Source organism: Dermochelys coriacea, chromosome 6 (genome assembly GCF_009764565.3).
Source record: "Dermochelys coriacea isolate rDerCor1 chromosome 6, rDerCor1.pri.v4, whole genome shotgun sequence".
NCBI classification, from domain to species: Eukaryota; Metazoa; Chordata; order Testudines; family Dermochelyidae; genus Dermochelys; species Dermochelys coriacea.
This window is the reverse complement of record NC_050073.1, coordinates 103130139-103147508: the sequence shown is the minus strand read 5'-3', so window position 1 is coordinate 103147508 and position 17370 is coordinate 103130139. Positions and strand designations below refer to the sequence as shown.

Below are 17370 nucleotides of genomic sequence, written 5' to 3'. Positions count from 1 at the left end.
TTGTTTAAGAACAGTTCAGTTACCCAAAAATATGACCTTCGTAATGTTGCCAACGCTGTTTTTGGAGTCAACATTGAAATCTGATTTACAGAAAAATTTTAGGTTTCAGAGTAGCAGCCGTGTTAGTCTGTATTTGCAAAAAGAAAAGGAGTACTTGTGGCACCTTAGAGACTAACAAATTTATTAGAGCATAATGCATCCGATGAAGTGAGCTGTAGCTCACGAAAGCTTATGCTCTAATAAATTTGTTAGTCTCTAAGGTGCCAAAAGTACTCCTTTTCTTTTTGAGAAAAATTTTAGTGTTAGAAAAGCTAGAGATTTTGTACCTTACTTTTTATACTTAACCCATACTATCTGAGGAACAATGTTTAAAAGGTAGAGTGCCCTCATGCACATGTAGTTGTAATTGCAATTACTTTTAGTATTTATCCTTTGTATTACCCTAGAGACCTTTTCTAGATACTGCTCCTTGACATGGTGGAAAGGCTTGTCTTTTCCAATGATGCTGAGTGCTATGCCAGCAGGAGCTTTAACTCTTGGTAGCACTACTCGAGCTGCACAGGTTAAAGGGCAGGGATCCATCAAGAAATACTCCATTGATCCTTCACATTGGGGATTGAGCGATAGGCCAACAACCTATCCTCATAAAAAAGTTGAAGTATAGAAACCCAAAGTAGCCATTCTGGAAAACAGCATGATAGACCAGAATGGCAGAGCCTTATTCATGCCCTAAACAATGTCTGATGGCACAGAAAGGATTCAGATTACCCTAGAGTGCAGTGGCCCCAGATGAGATTGGGGCCTCATTGTTTTATGAGCTGGACAGACACACAATAAAGGACAGTCCCTGCCCTGAGGACCTTGCATGTACAAATCAGGTCCTGGTGTACATGTGCAATTGTTTAATTTGTGCATACAACTCTGAAAACTGTGCATGCAAATGTGGGTGCACATATTTTGCACTTGCACCCGGGCCCTTTACCCACTTCTTTAAAATTGGCCTCCATTTTCATATAATCTTAAAAGGCATAGATCCATTGTAGGTATTTGGATCCAGAGTCTTATACCCTTAATCATTTTGAATAGTACCTTGCTCCACTAGTGGTCCCATTATTGTAAATTTCAATGGGAGTTAGCCACCTAAGTATTTCTGGGAATCCTACCCTAGGATCCTATGTCTCATTGACTTTAAGTGAGTGCCCAAGTCATTTCTGAAAGAGGATTTAGGCTCCTAAGTCACATAAGCACTTTTCAAAATCTAGTAAAGGACTCCAAATATTAGGCCTGATCCACAGCTGAGAATTGTGTTCACTTGATAAGCTGTTTCACACGCTGAAGATGGTTCTCTTGTAGGCAGCAACATCTATCAATTCCATGAGCCATTCATTTAACAGTGGGCCTTCCAATAATGCTTTTCTTTGTTTCTTTTGTATGTCTATACCAGAGAAATACCATACCAATTCTATGTTGCCTAGAAACTCCCCTCCAGGACCTCACAAGCAGCTGATCTGACAGATTTATGGCTGCATAGCTGGAGTGCGGGCTAGAGATCTTATCCATTAGATTTCAAAAATCTGCTTTAGTCTTATTAATCACGATCTTCACTACATCTTGAGAGATTTAAAAATAAAATCTCATTAATTTCCATTATTTATGTTAAATTGTTTACTTGTTGCAGTTCACTTTCTTGGTTGGTTTCATTTTCTGTTTATAATCAATTTTATTTTCTGCTCCTCTTGCAATACCACAATTTTGCTGCCTCTTTGAATCCAGCCTGCTGAGAAATGTTCAGTAAGCACCTGAATTCTTTTTAGGTGACAAATCTGAGAAACTGTCCCAGAATGAGGTGTCAAAAGAGGAAGGTTTGGAACAAATTGATAAATTAAACAGTAATAAGTCACCAGGACCAGATGGTATTCACCCAAGAGTTCTGAAGCAACTCAAATATGAAATTTCAGAGCTACTACCTGTGGTAGTATTGCTTAAATCAGCCTCTGTACCAGATGACTGAAGGATAGGTAATGTAACACCGATTTTTAAAAAGGCTTCAGAGGTGCTCTTGAGAATTACAGGTCTGTAGGCCTAACGTCAGTACCAGGCAAATTGGTTGAGACGATAGTAAAGACAAAGGTGAAAGTGGGCTGGTATGGTGTACTGGTAAGAAGTGGCTGCCGGTACCGGCCCATACACAGCTGATGTTAATACCCCTTTCCCCTACCCCGTTGGTGGCACTACCAGCTGGGCCGCTGATGTGGGGAGCAAAAAGGGCTGCTGCCCAGGCCCCAGTGCTTTAAAAGGGTCCTGGGCTCCCGGCTGCTGCTGCTGCCTCTACTGCTGCAGCGGCCGGAGCCCCGGGTCCTTTAAATTGCTGCCGGAGCCCCAGGGCAGGGCGGGCCTGGCAGCATGGAAAGGCTGGCTGGGGAGGCTGGCCCCAGCTCCACCACTTCCATCCGAGGCCCCGCCCCTTGTGCCTGAGGCCCCACCCCTTCCAGCGGCCTAGAGTCTGGCCCCCATACCGATAAGCCTTTTATGTTACTTTCACCCCTGAGTAAAGAGCAGAATTACCACACACATAAAAGGATACGTTGGGGAGGAGTCAACACTGCTTTTGTAAAGGTAAATCATGGCTCACCAATCTGTAGAATTCTTTGAGTGAGTCAAAAAGCATATGGACAAGGGTGATCCAGTGGATAGAGTGTACTTGGACTTTTCAGAAAGCCTTTGACAAGACCCACACCAAAGTCTTTTAAGCAAGGTAAGCAGTCCTGGGATAAGGGGGTCCTCACATTGCTCAGTAACTGGTTAAAAGTTGGGAAACAAAGAATAGTAATAAATGGTCTGTTTTCATAGTGGAGAGTAAATACCAGGGTTCCCTTAACGATCTGTACTGGCTCCAGTGCTGTTCAACATATTCATATACGATCTGGAAAAGAGGATAAACAGTGAGGTGGCAGAGTTTGCAGACGATCCAAAATTACTCAGGATAGTTAAGTCCAAAGTGAACTGCAAAGAGTAACACAAAAAGAAAAGGAGGACTTGTGGCACCTTAGAGACTAACAAATTTATTTGAGCATAAGCTTTAGTGAGCTACAGCTCACTTCATCGGATGCATTCCAATAAGTAACACAGAATCTCACAAAACTGAGTGACTGGGTAACAAAATGGCAGATGAAATCTAATGTCTCTAAGTGCAAAGTAATGTACATTAGAAAACATAATTCCAACTATACAGACAAAATGATGGGGTCTAAATGAGGTGTTACCTCTCAAGAAAGATCTTGGAACTAGTCTGGATAGTTCGCTGAAAATATCCACTCAATGGGCAGTGGCAGTCAAAAAAGTTAACTGAATGTTAGGAACCATTAGGAAAGGGATAGTCAATAAAACAGAAAATATCAAAATGCCACTATATAAATCCATGACATGCCCACAATTTAGAATACTGCAGGTCTCGTCTTCCCCTATCAAAAAAGATATATTAGAATTGGAAAGGTACAGAGAAGTGCAACAAAAATGATTAGAGGTATGGAGCAACTTCTATGCGTGGAGAGATTAAAGAGACTGGGGCTGTTCATCTGAGAAAAGAGATGATTAAGGCGGGATATGATAGAGTCTGTAAAATTGTAAATGGTGTGGAGAAAGTGAATAAGGAAGTGTTATTTATCCCTTCACATAACACAAGAATCAGGGTCACCTGATGAAATTAATAGGCAGCAGGTTTAAAACAAACATAAGGAAGTACTTCTTCACACAACACAGAGTCAGCCTGTGGAACTTGTTTCCACAGGATGCTGTGAAGGCCAAAAGTATAACTGGGTTCTAAAAAAGAATTCATTTGTTCGTGAAGAATAAGTCTATCAATGGCTGTTTGACAAGATGGTCAGGGACACAACCCTATTCTCTTGGTATCCCTAAACCTCCAGCTGCTTGAAGCTGGGACTAGATGACAGTGGATGTATTAGTTGATAATTACCTTGTTCTGTTCATTCCCTCTGAATCATCTGGCACCAACCACTATCAGAAGACAGGATTCTGGGCTAGATGGATCATTGGTCTGACCCAGTATAGCCGTTCTTATGTACTTATCAATTCAATTAAGTTTTTTTTAAATGTGTATAAATATATTTTTGCATACAGATCTAAATTAATTAACTAAATATTTTATTTTTGAAATGATATTTGAGGCTCACACTATTTGATGATTTCCTTTTAAAGCTTAGTCCAGCACCCTCCAGATCTATCTTTTTCTTTACTTTCGCTCACTTTCTCTGCATTGCAATACTAAACCATGGTTGTTTATAGAGCTGCAGCACTGAATTCACTTTCATTTGGGCCTGACCCTAGGGTGTGCTGAGCACCCTACCATCTCACTTACAACAGTAGGAGTGGAAGGTGCTCAAAGAAGCTCAGAGGATCAAATGCTCCATTAATAGATGCGGTGTCAGTTCTGCTTCTGATATTTTTCCAAGGCTACCATACTTCCTTCTCTGATTTTATGGCTGAAGCTTGCTGTCCTAATACAGAATCCAACAAGTTGGTGGAGTTACTATGAATTTACACAGGCGTAACTGATAGCAAATTGGACCTTCAGCCCTTGGTCCCATTTAAGGACTGAAGGGTTTGATCCTCTGCATTTCAGAATCTGGTGAGTAAAATGGACAATGAGGAAAATCTATTGTAGAGTGTTAGGCACTCACTGAGTGTAACTTTCACACTGTATATTTTTTCCTCTGTAAAACTGAGCTTATATCAGTCCATCTACAGACTTAAAATAGTTGAAGCCCCAATGCTGCAAACCCATATACACATGCTTAGCTTTCAACACATGAGTTGAGTTCAGTGCAGTTACTCACGTGCTAAATGTTAAGCATGTGGATATGAATTTGCAGTATTGGGGCCTAAGTCCCTTTTTTAATCATCATTTCATGAGTTCAGCAGGTAGGCTTTTTTTTAAATATAAAGCTTATATTTACAAGTTGCAGGATTGTGTGAAGAGATAAAGGCAAAGAAAACCATGTACTGCTTTCCTGATCAAGGTTTAACTAACGACGCCCTGGTACAAAACAGCAAAACCACACAAAGTCGCCTTTATCTGCTTAGATAACTTTACGCAGGTCTGTGGTCAAAGCCCACAGGGGCCTTACTGTAAAGATCAGTAAGAAAACACATTTGTCCTTTTGATGTCTAACATTTTTACTATATAACATTTGCTGGCATTCTTTTTTCCTCTCTCAATAATGTTCACAAATCTTCACTAATATTTCCACTCACTGAATACGGAAAGGGGAAAAAATGAAATAAAACAGCATTAAAAGAAACCTAAATGGAATGGGACATAAAAATTCAGGACATCTATGTTTAATGCCATCATTAAAAATAGAGAGTAAAAAAAGGGATGACAAAGTGAAAGAAAAATGCAGCAACTCTTTTATGTGAAGATTACATTTAAAAATAACCAACTAACGGTCTACACTTTTCAGGGGGCTGACGTCTTGAAACACAGTTAGATTGATGCAGCTTGAGCCTGGAGTTCTCTTGCTGAGTAAACAGTCAAGTGTTCTTAATAGGAATTGCAGTTTCTCGACATCTGTTGGGGAAAAGGGAATGGTGAAACAACAATTTAGATTGAGATTGGTTTTGTTAAATGCATTTAAATTCCAAGATTAGTGGTGTTCTTTCTTTTTCAATTAGCATTTACTTGCAGAAAGGTTACAGATGAAGGGGCTGAGAAAGAGATCTTTGGGGGGTGGGGGTTAGATCCCAGGGCAGTACAGAATGCACTAAAATTGTGCTAGGCAGAGTGGCACAGGACTTTGAAAAACTTACAATTGGTGCCAAAGCGGTTCCATTGAAATTCTCTACAAGGAAAAACAACAACATTGATTTCTCTTTTTCATTCTCTTAAAAACAGGCTGTAACTGGTATGCAAAAATAATTATTGTTTTCTTTTCAAAGGCGGTCGCAAAGCACGCTCTGTTTTAGTCTGTTGAAAGACTGCAACTTGTTAGGTTTGGTGGAAACATAAAAAGAGAGGAAGGAAGGGTACAGGAAATGTTTTACCTACCTTGCTGCTATTAAATAAAGCTCTCCTGTTACCAAGCTGTTTTGGTGAGTTTTGTTAAATGGAGAAAGCACAAAGAAACAATGTTGGCATATGGTGAAGTAATCAGTGAAACACATGTATTCAGAATGACCTAGTCCATGTTTCTCTAGGAAATATGTAGCTAGATATAGCTATGGATGATATTGAGAAAGGGCCTGATTTACCACTTCAGGTTGGTGCTGGTATAATTGCACTGATTTCAATGTAAAGCTGGAGTAATGCAAGATTGGATCAGGCTTGTATATTTATATTTCTTTGTTTCAGTATCACTCAGGTTGTTTGTAGTGTGTTTATTTCAGCCATTTGTACTTTTTTGTGTGTGTGTGCTAGAAATTGTATTGTGTCAGCTTTCACATGTGGTAGTATTTTTTCTCTTCTTTTAAAAATCTAAAATCTAGAGGGTTTGTTCTTTTTTTTTCTTTTCAGGACTTGGAAACATACATTATTACTATCTGTTATTTACTGATGGTGTGGTCAGAGCTGTACAAGGCACAAGACGATACAGTCCTGGCTCTGAATACCTTAGAAAATTAAAAGAGAGGCAGAGAAGACAGGGTGCACTTGGAACCCCAGAAGAAAGGGATCATTTGAGTTGTATATTATTGTTTCTTTATTTCTTAACATTAATATAAATTCAACAGTGTTTAAGGATCTGATTCAAAGTACATTGAAATCAGTGAAAAGACTCCCACTGGTTTCAATGAGCTTTGGATCTGGTCCTAAGTACACAGATCTTCATGATGGGTAACACTTAGTGTCAGTACACTATGTTTGGTGTTCTTTTTGCTGTGCATGATTGGGTAAAAGAATGTCAGTCTAGAAGAGTTGTCAACTATCTCTCTGGACACTTAAAACAAGCTGAGACTGATCACACTATTTATTGATCTCATTTATATTGTCTTGGAGATTTCACGCTAATGTTAATCTGATGAAGTGTAGATGAAGTAGGCTGGAGAGTTTAGAATTGTGCATTTCCTGCATAGAGCTGTTAACAGACTAATTTTCATAGAAAGGATACCTGAAATGTATGATTATCTAATGTAAGGATATCAGCATCTCTGAATGTTTGATTATCTAACCATAAGTAGATTACATAAAAAAGAGACTTACAAGAAACCGGACTTTGGACAGATCCTCTTTCAAAGGGACAATCTCCCACTCTGGAGGTTTCTCTCCTTTCTCAGAAATCTTCCTATTTCTGTTCATTCTGTCCCTTTTAAAAAATGCAGATAGCAACATGCATGCCCTCACTTTTGTGCTAACCACCTGGTTTCCTGTAAGTACCCAGACTATGAGTAAATTACATTCAATACATTGTCTCTTCTTTTTATTGTTATTATTTCAGTGGACTGAATATTTCTGAACATGGTTTGGTCAATAACCAGAAAGCCAGAGGCAGATCCTCACCAGTGTAAATTGTCATAGCTTCCTTGAAGCCAGTGAAGCTATGCCAAATGAAGTAAATTGTACTAGGACAATTTCCACCAGCTGAGGATCTTGCCCCTGGAGTGGAAAGATGCAATATTTTGTTTCCAAAGAAATAAGTTGCTTTAAACAACTACTGCTTTGCTTTATGCTGTAATCTTGATGCATACTCAGGTGTGCTCTATTTGCTTATTTGTCTTCTATCATCCACTGTACAAAATAAGACCTTAATCAAGCAAATCTTACTTAGATGTGTAGTTCTGCTGAACACCATGGACCTAATTGTGAGAGTGAGAACTACTCACATGAGTAAGGGTTGCAGGCTCCTGCCTTCATGTACTAATATAAGGGGGGAAGTGGTCAGGTGTTTTGCCAAAAAATCAGTAACTTCTCAAGAAAAATAAAATTTGGCTAGTGTTTTTTATTATTATTATTATTATTGTTATTTTTTAAACAGCTATTCTGGCTAAGATAACTCCTCCTAGTAAATGATACAGTGTTTTGTGAGGACTAAATTTTGCCTTTAGTCACAGTCATCAGCAAAGGGCACTGAATGAATTACACTGTCTCAGCAGTAGTTCCAGGAGGTATTGTCCTCGGAGGCACAATTTCCTCAGGTCTCCTCTCTTGCACCAGCCAGGGGTAAGTATTTACTGCTCACCTATGCCAACAGCAAATTATAACACACCACGTGCTTTACCCCATCCCTGCCCACTCACCAGCTCAGGTCAGGCAGGGTGCACAGTAAAATAGAGCCCATTTATTCCTGCAGGCCCAGACCCAAGGTGTGGTTAACCCATGCAGGAAACTAACAGAGGTTCTTATTCTTCTCTATGGCTCTGCATGGATGTGTTGTACAAACCAATATTTAGAAAGAACTAAATATTATATCATGCCAAAACATATTGTGCAAGAGCTGAAGAAATTACTATTCACTGACAAATAAATATCACTGCACCACTAGATAATACTTCCGAGCCAGCCCAGGGGTTGGATAGCAGCACTACATGTTTTGCTGTGTGGAACCGAGATTGAGAGTGGCCTTGGATTTCTTACTACTCAAGGATCAGATGAGCACAAGCATTTCAAAGGGTGAAGCACTTGCATCCAGGGGAGAACATGCTGGCGAATGCACATGTGACTCCTGCTATTGACTATCAGGACCTGAACCTGCAGCGTCTATTCAACTGAACCTTTAAATAGCTTGTTCACAGGAGTAAAGGTTTGCAGGTTCATGTGCAAAGATACTTAACCTCTTTTCAAGTCACTGGCTGATTAGAAAGGGAAAGGCATAAAGAGAGGCAGGAATAAAAATGAGTTTTCACAGAAAGAATAGTTGGGGATCAACATGTTGTTTTTTTCACACAGATTCCACTCAGGGTTAGTTTCAGTGAGAGAAACCCCAGACTGAGGTGCCTGGAGATGAGCAGGGATGGGATCAGAAAACTAAATAGGAATGAAATTGTTCCCTGTAATGCACAACATCCTTCACTGGGTTGCTTGGGGAAAATGTAGGGCTGAATTAGGCCCTTGCATTTTGCTGTAAATTAAAGGCCTTAATAAATGCTCTAGGTCATATGAATGTATTTTTAATGCTTTCATGGTGTGGAGTGTTCTAAGCAAAAAGTGTCAACCCACAGATTTCACATTTGTCTAAATTTGCATTCTCCCAGATGGTCATATTTATTGAGTTTGTGAAGTTAACTGTCTCTTTCAGGGCCTGCCAATCAGGGTTTGCTGTAGGTTAAAACAGAAAATAAATCTTTCATTTATTGACCTAGTACTAAAGTTGAGCCCAAACCAAAACCTCCGATACAAACACCGCCACGTTTTGGGGAAGATCGGACCCAGATTTGCATCCAAGCTTCAAGGGCCAAATTCTGCTCTCCTTTTAACCAATGAAACCCCATTAAATTCAATGTTTTACCTGTATAAAGGAGAGCAGAATTTAGCCAGTTGATTTAGCAATATGTTCAGCTCACTCGTCACACAACCTCCAGTTTGAATCAGATCAAAGAGGAAATAAAGCAGATGACATTAACGTGTTTCATGCCTAGTGAATAAACCTCAGCTTTTCAGCTATTGCAGCAAATGCACACAGACATATATGTATAAAACCCAGAATCCAAGAAAAATACTAAATTCACTGCATATCTAAGGGTTGAGTTTAATTTTATTTATAAGACTATTCTCTGTAGCTATCAATCTTCACTTAATTAAAAATTCACAAAATTAAATCAAATGCTTTTCCTGTAAATTACACTAAACCAAAATGAACTAAAGGCCCATGGTCCAGGTATCTGTCAATTCTTCCTCTAGTACATCACTATTTTGTCAAAGAAAATCCAAGTTTAATAGTTTGGGAATTTAATTATCAATTCTATTAGTGAAACTGCTTGAGAGAGTCTTGAAGACATTTCCTTTCACTTTAGTTTGCCCTATGTATAAATAGAGCACTTTGGTCCTTTATTGATTTGTCCTTTACTGCAGTGATCACCTTTCATTCTCTAGCATTCACCTTCCACCATGTATGAGCATTAAATCCCTATTTAAAAGAAATAATAGAACTGGAATGATGGCTCAATAGTGCAGTGATCAGGAGAAGAACCCAGAGGACCCTAACTGAGTCAGAACTTTATTTCTTTAAGCTGAATAGTGATCTCAATATCTCTCGCAGGCTTCCTCTCTCTGGTGATGTGAATGCCAGCTGCTTTGGGATGGGGAAGAGGAGGGGAAAGAAAATGCCTTCATAAAGGACATTGGTCTACATGTGCAATACTCAGCAATTAGAATCCCCATGTGTGTGAATATGGGTTAACACATCAGCACATTTCTATTTTGAAATGAAGAGCAGCAGGTACATTTTGACACAAATTCAAATCAAATGTGTGCCTTTGATATCATATTGGCAAAACTATATCATATGCTTTGCTAATCTAGTGTGCCGAGTCTCCTATGCTTATGTTTTTTGGAATTAAATTGCATGACTGTGCTTTGCTCTGTAAAATGTGTAAATGTGTAAATTATGTCAGGACAGATTGCAAATGCAAGTTGAAGAAATAAAAAATATGCTGCATTGATTGTAGAGAGTGCAGGGGTGTGGCCTATTAAATGGCAAGAGGGGGTTAATACCACTTAGCAAAAGATTCCAGGAAAGGATAGATGTATTTATTCAGTATTTTTATTACTATTAGTATTATGATTATTCTGCTGTAGCATCAAAAATCCCCAGTCAGGACTGGGGACCCACTGCAATAGGCTAGCCAGGGTCTCCACCCTGAAGAATTTACAATCTCGTTAACGACAAGGTGGAACAAGTGAGTGTAATAAATAGCCAGAGGGAAATGGGGAGGGAAGACAAGAGTAACAGTAGCTATATCATGCAGTTACATAGGCTGACAATGGCCCTGATTCAAAAAAGCACTTAAAGGATGTGTTTAAATGTAGCCACGAATAGGTATGCTTTACTGAACAGGGGCCATCATGTACAGCTTGAGTGTTTTGAATGAATCAAACAGCTTTTAATCTATATTATATATATATATATCCTCTCAAACAATAGCTCCCTTGTTCCCCCTTAATGTTTGATTTCTTTCTTCCTCTCCCCCCAGAAAAAATGTTCCTAGGATCCTACTCTCTTCCATTCAATTCTAGCTGCCCACTTGATGTACATGGGATTACTAAATCCTAAACAAGAAGTGTATTTAAAGTCAAGGGACATGGGGCCATATCCTCAGCTGATGAAAATATGTTTAGCTCTTTGGAAGCCAGCGTAGCTCTGCTGATTTACACCGGCTGAGGATCTGGCCTATTGTATGAAACATGAGGAACTTGTGAAAATATGCACTAACTGTAAGAAGGATCTGGACTTTCACAGCACTTTTGGGTTTCAGCAGGAGCAGGATTAGTTAAAGGGAGTCTCTCATTAAGCAAATGTCCACTCGAGTGTGATGCATTACTTGTTAAAATGAATTTCATATAGTGATCACATTAACTTCCTAACAGGTTTCTTCATTTGAGAAGGCTCAGCATTCCTATTTTGGCTACTGGGCTAATACCAGATCCCACTGAAATCAGCAAGAATATTTCCACTGAATTCAGTGCAACTAGGGTATGTCCCATTGTACACTGAGTTTTATTTATGAATGGCATTGTTCCTTTATCATAGAGTGATTAAAATTGTTATTAAATAAGTGTGTTTAAACTCATATTGTTTGTGTGATTGATTTAAACATACGTCATTCAAAATTGGGGATAAATGCACTGATTGTACAGGTTTTGAGGGGAGAAGGGATTTAACTGCTGCTATTTGTTTAAGTGGGTCATGTCTAAGCTAAAGAGTTATGTAATCTGTAGTTTTATTACTGAATATTGAATATTTTATCACAAACATATTTTGTAGTGATGTTTGAAGTCTTTACTTTTGATCGTTTGAAATTCAAAACACCATCTTATAGGGAAAAAAACACTTTTAAAACAGCGTGAAAAAATATATATCCCCAGGAAAGTGCATCTACAGTAGCACATTGTCTCTCATCAAGTTAGGGTAGGATTGTATTGCTTCAGGTCACATTTTTCAAGAAATCATGGAAGAGAAAAGAATTCAGGGCCTGGTTTTCAAACATGGCTGAACAATTCCTGTCTTTGAGCAATTATAAGCCACATCTGTAAAATGCCAAGCACCTTTCACTACCACTGGCTTAAATGGGAGCAAAGGAAACCCAGCACAACAATGAGCCTTCATATCAGCAAGGGAGTGCTTAAAATGAGAATGTACATGACCAAGTGCACATTTGAGCACAAAATTGTGGGATATCGGCATCCTCACCATAGTTGTAAATCATTTGCTCTCCCTGCCACTCACCCAACTGCCCGGAATATTCAGGCAATTTAAACGAAGGAGTGCTGATTACACAAGCAGCATCGTTTTGTAGTATGAATAAAATTCTCCTTTCCTTATTGATTGATAGGATTGCCAACTTTGTAATATTTAAAAAATGGATACTCCAGCAGGCGTGACAGAACCTCTCCTTCCCCACCCCTTCACCCTGAGAACCTGCCCCTGCCCCTCCCCTTCCTCCCAGGCCTCACCCCTGCCCCGCCTCTTCCCTTGAGGCCCCCCTCCTTCCCAGCCCCTTTCCCCTGAAGTCCCACCCCTTCTCAATCCTCTTTCCCCCCCCCTGCATCACTCACTGCTCTTCCCCTCTCTCTCCCTACCTTTGCCCGGGACAGGCGGGACTTGCCTGCAGAGCCAGGGCTAGGAGCTGCAGCTGCCCGACATTGGTAGGAGGTGGCCCCAGCTAACTAGGGGCTGGTGTGGCTGATAACTTGGCACCTCCCCACCTTCCCCACCCACAGCAACCAGACTTTGGGTGTCCTGTCAGCAGATCTGACCAGACACTGGCAGGTCCCTCCGGTCGAAAACCAGGCAGGTGGCCACCCTACTGACTGACAAAATACCATATGGGAATCTGAAATGTTAATTTCTGTATTACACTCACATCTAGAAACCCCAATGAGGATTGGAGGCCATTGTGCTAGGTGCTGTATGTACCCACAGTAACAGACAGTCCCAGCCCCTTCAAGTTTAAAGACATAAAGAAATTATTAGTATCTCCATTTCACAGATGTGGACCAGAGGCACAGAAAGATTGCATAGCTCACCCAAGATCACATAGGATGCCTATGGCAGAACCAGGAACTGAACATAAATCTCCTGAGTCCTCACCCAGTGCTTTAATAACAAGACCATCATTCCTCTACTGTGTCACATGGGTGAAGCAAATAATTTTGTTCAGTGTGTGGATTTTAGAAGACTTGATAGTTGGTTAGTGTGCAGTCTGAGAGATGCACGATGCCCCATCCAGATAGGGGCAGAGAATATAGGAAGAGACAGGAATAGGCTCAAATAAGCAAGTTATATGCATTTTTTCTCCAAATACTTAATTAAAAGCATACTTTCTATTACAGTTACTCTTGATTATTGACATTATTTGATTTGTAATTGGGGTAAATTCTACTCCCACCTGGACTGTCGTGGGGGCCTTCCTTGGGGCATTGAAACCAGTGTGGTGCCCACTGCACAGAAAGGGAGCTTTATTTGAGGTGGCCTTTCAGAGGCTACACAAATCTTGTGTACCCACTCAGTGGGGTGTTTTGCATCATCATGCAGAGGCTGGCTGATGAAAGGGCTAGGGTGGTTGTGCCTAGTGACAGAGCTAGGGGATTTCTTCTGGTCCTCCAAACCCCAGCAGTGGGGCACGGGGGCTGGGACCATGATGTCTGCTTTAGCTATGGGGCTGAAGTAGCCTCTGCGGAGCACAGCCAATTGGATCTAGAGCAGAGAAGGATTCCTTCTCCTGCAGCCCCACATAGATATCCAGGACCCATAGTAGGGTATTACATATTCAAGGCTCCGACCGATCAAAGACCAGACTCGGATACCCTTATTTCATGAAACTTTACTCCAAGAGTGGTCTTCAATGAGACCAGGAGTGCAGTTAGGTGCTACTTACATGAGTAGGGTAATCTGTCCCTAAAATACTTTATAAAAAAATACTAAATATATTGTATTAATTAATTAGATTAAATTGTATTCTATTACAACACTCCCCAAGGTTGACCACCTTTCTAAAACAGCTTGCCATGAGAAAAGGTCGCATGGCACATTTGATACTAGAATGGGGTGTTTCCTACCCATGATTTGATTCATACTGTGGTTTTGGAGATTACAGTCTGCCTATCCAAAAGACCTCTTCAATTTGACTTGCCTTCCTAAAGCTACTGTGTGTTCTTATGTAGGTGTGTCAGTTCACTGCAGAGGTGGCTGCATTGCTATGAGAATAAACGCATAGTGTTTGTAAAGAGCTTTTGGATGAAAGTTGCTAGACAAATATTGGATATTAGTATTGCTCACAGATAAAACTCTCCATATTAACCAAAAAAAATCAATAAAATCAGCAGTGGTATATGAGTTGTTTGATATACCAATTCTCTACAAAGGAAAATTCTGAAAAAAATCATTTGGGTGAACCAAAACACTTAGTTTTTATTTCAACTTTTTAAATTTTGTATTCTAGTATATAATGTCTGATAATGAAGCACGATATTTTAAAATTTCAAAATAAAAAGCTGTTTCAAAACAAACAAACAAATGAAAATGTTTGACATTGTTGGAACTTTTCACCCACAGTTTTCCTATACAATTAAATTCCAGTGAAATCAACCAGACTGTGCGAAGCATTTTGATTTGAACAGAACTCTAAGCTGTACCCAGAAGGTCTCATTGTGACATCTATGGCCCAATTTTCAAATGAGTTTAGCACCAAGTCTTTTGAAAATGTGCACACTTATTTTGATGCCTAAATGGAAGCTGGACTCTAAATCTTGCCCTTCGTGGATATGGCCAACTTCACCAAGGTGCCCTTCACCCAAGCTGCCAATAAACTGCTCTTAAATTTATGAAAAATTAATATTTTTATTATTACTTGTTTGACATATCTACTGTATAGTTTCCACTAAACAACTCCTTAATTTCTTTCTATAGCCTTGAGTTGGCACTGAAGTTGAAAAGAGAATGAAGCCTTATTCTGAACGATGATTTTGCAATTGTGCTTCTGAAAGAGAAAGTGTTTCTGCTTGCATGATGTTTAGTGAAAGGGACTTTGTGGAGTTTTGTGGCTTCATGCAGGCATCCCATAAACCCCCCCCCCCCAAAGATGAAACATGACACGTTCTTTGTAAGGGATCCAAGAATCCTACTTCTAACCCAGAGATTTCATATGTATGTAATCAACTTTTATTGGTTCAGTGAGGATGAAACTTCCCCTTCCAATCTGAGCACAATACAAAGTTTGACAGTGTCATTAATAAAGGCCGGTATGGCTCAGGCAAACTAGGAAGTTTGTGTAAGCCCTTTTCTTGGTGCTTTCACTGATGCTTGCATAGTGTATTCTAAAACCACACTTGCTGTCATCTATATATGGGATGTGTTAGATTCAAAATGCAAACTGCCTGGCAAAAAGGAAGTGGCTGCTGCTGTGGAAAATCACACTGGAGCCTAAACAGTTTGGGAATTTTTCTAATACTTTTCTATTCTAGAGACTTATCAGATCTCGATGGTACCATTGAAGACAATGGCAAAGCTCCAACTGATTTCAGTGCTGCAGGTCTTTGATGGGCACCTTTTGAGGCAGCTATTTTGATTTTTTCAGAAACTGGTGTCATTTTCCAAAGGAAGAATTACAGACATTTTTAGGAATGAAAACTCCAGGCTTTAGGAGTCAAAATTGCATTTTTGGCGCTCTCTATCCACTACGCATGCAATCTGTTCTTCAAAGTGGAGAGTGGTAAGAGCTAGAAATACTGTAAAAGATGCACTTGGAAGCAAGGCCCCAAGTGTTACTGGACAGAGCACACTTTAGCTGGATTGTTATTTCTCCTGACCTCCAAATAAAGAGGATAAGATACTGTTCTTGGTAGGCAGCCTGTTAGGCTAGAGACCAACAAAACTTCTGAGCTGGGAAAAGCTTATTATTCACCACACTGTGTAATCTCATATACTCACTGCTTCTGGATATGGTTAGCACGCTAATGACCTCTCCCACTCCTGACCCCCATTCTCCAACAACAGCAGGCATTGAAGCCATTAGTTACAAATTACAACCACTAGGGGTCAAGCTTTTACATCTGTCCTTAATAGTTAACAATACAATACCGCTGGAAGGTTTCTCTCTTACAATACTTTAGGCTCCACTTAAGAAACATCAAGGATAAACAAAGAATATGTTTATAAGAGAGTACACTAATAGATTAGAAATATTTCTCAACAGATGTTAGGTTACACCTCCTTTGTCCATTCCCAATTAAAAAAAAAAAAGGAAAGGGGGGAAAGGATGAAAAAAGGTAGGGGATTGATACAACATCCGACCCCTCCCCCCGCAAAAAAAACCCCAACAATAAATCAGTGTTGGGGGATTTTGAACACCAAAATGTTTAGCTTTGAATTTTCAATAAACTTTTAAAAATAATTTTAGAGTCAATCAAAAATTTCAATAAAAATGAACATTTTCCTATGAAAATATCCATTTACTTGAAAAGCTGTTGTTTTTTTGTAGAAAAAAGTGTTTGAATGAAACATTGTAGACTAGCTCTCTGTCAACTGCAGACTGCTCCAGCCTCCAGCTCCCTAGTGGTGACTGTGCATGCATGAAGACATACCACATGCCACAAAGACATGGCACCTCTGCATCAGATCTATCATGGCCTAGTGGCTAATCATCATCATCTGACCCAGATTAATAGTCTATTATAAAAGGGAAAATTAATGGTCATAATTATATGGGAAATATTTGTCCCCATAAACTGCAGCAAGTTTTTGAATTTTTTTTATTTCCCTTACTTCTTAGCCTTGTTGGGGGAAGCCTTGGTATGAAACAATTTTCTGAGATCTGCTGGTCTTTTTTAAACCACATTTCATACTCATCTAAAGGGGAAGGACACAAGGAGTGCTATACTAAAATATGTGCCTTCTAGCTTGAAGATTTAATATCAATCTTCTTTCTGAGCCTGTATCTTAACTGAATATACAAGTGCAGTCACCACTATAGCTATCATACATCTTGAACTGTCTTCTCCATAATGATTAATACACCCGGGTTGCATTAGATGTAGTTTTATGATTTTTTTTATTGTTGCATCAAGCCTTGATTTTGATGCTTCAGAATTATTTTTTTCTCCCTCTGTAAATACTCCATCAAAAATGTTCTTATTTCTCAACATTTTCACAGTCCTCATTATTCAACTGTTATTCCAGATATTACTCAAAACAATCTCATCTTCGG

General features: G+C 39.5%; 2 long non-coding RNA genes across 3 annotated transcripts in view; one reads left to right on the top strand and one right to left on the bottom strand.

The window, feature by feature from the left end:
* The window catches only part of LOC122460579, a 63302-nt gene that overhangs the window by 25958 nt on the left and 19974 nt on the right, over positions 1-17370 (bottom strand). The window contains exons 1-3 of one of the 2 annotated variants that reach the window (XR_006281977.1): positions 6065-6412; positions 5461-5587; positions 2633-2798 (exon numbers count right to left, since the gene is read on the bottom strand). This is a non-coding gene — a long non-coding RNA (uncharacterized LOC122460579). Of the gene's footprint in view, positions 1-2632; positions 2799-5460; positions 5588-6064; positions 6413-17370 lie in introns of those variants that run through there. The other variant, XR_006281978.1, reaches the window with a different exon arrangement.
* Positions 6004-11797, top strand: LOC122460578. Its single transcript, XR_006281976.1, has 3 exons — positions 6004-6108; positions 6530-10385; positions 11140-11797. It is a non-coding gene; the product is annotated as an uncharacterized LOC122460578 (long non-coding RNA).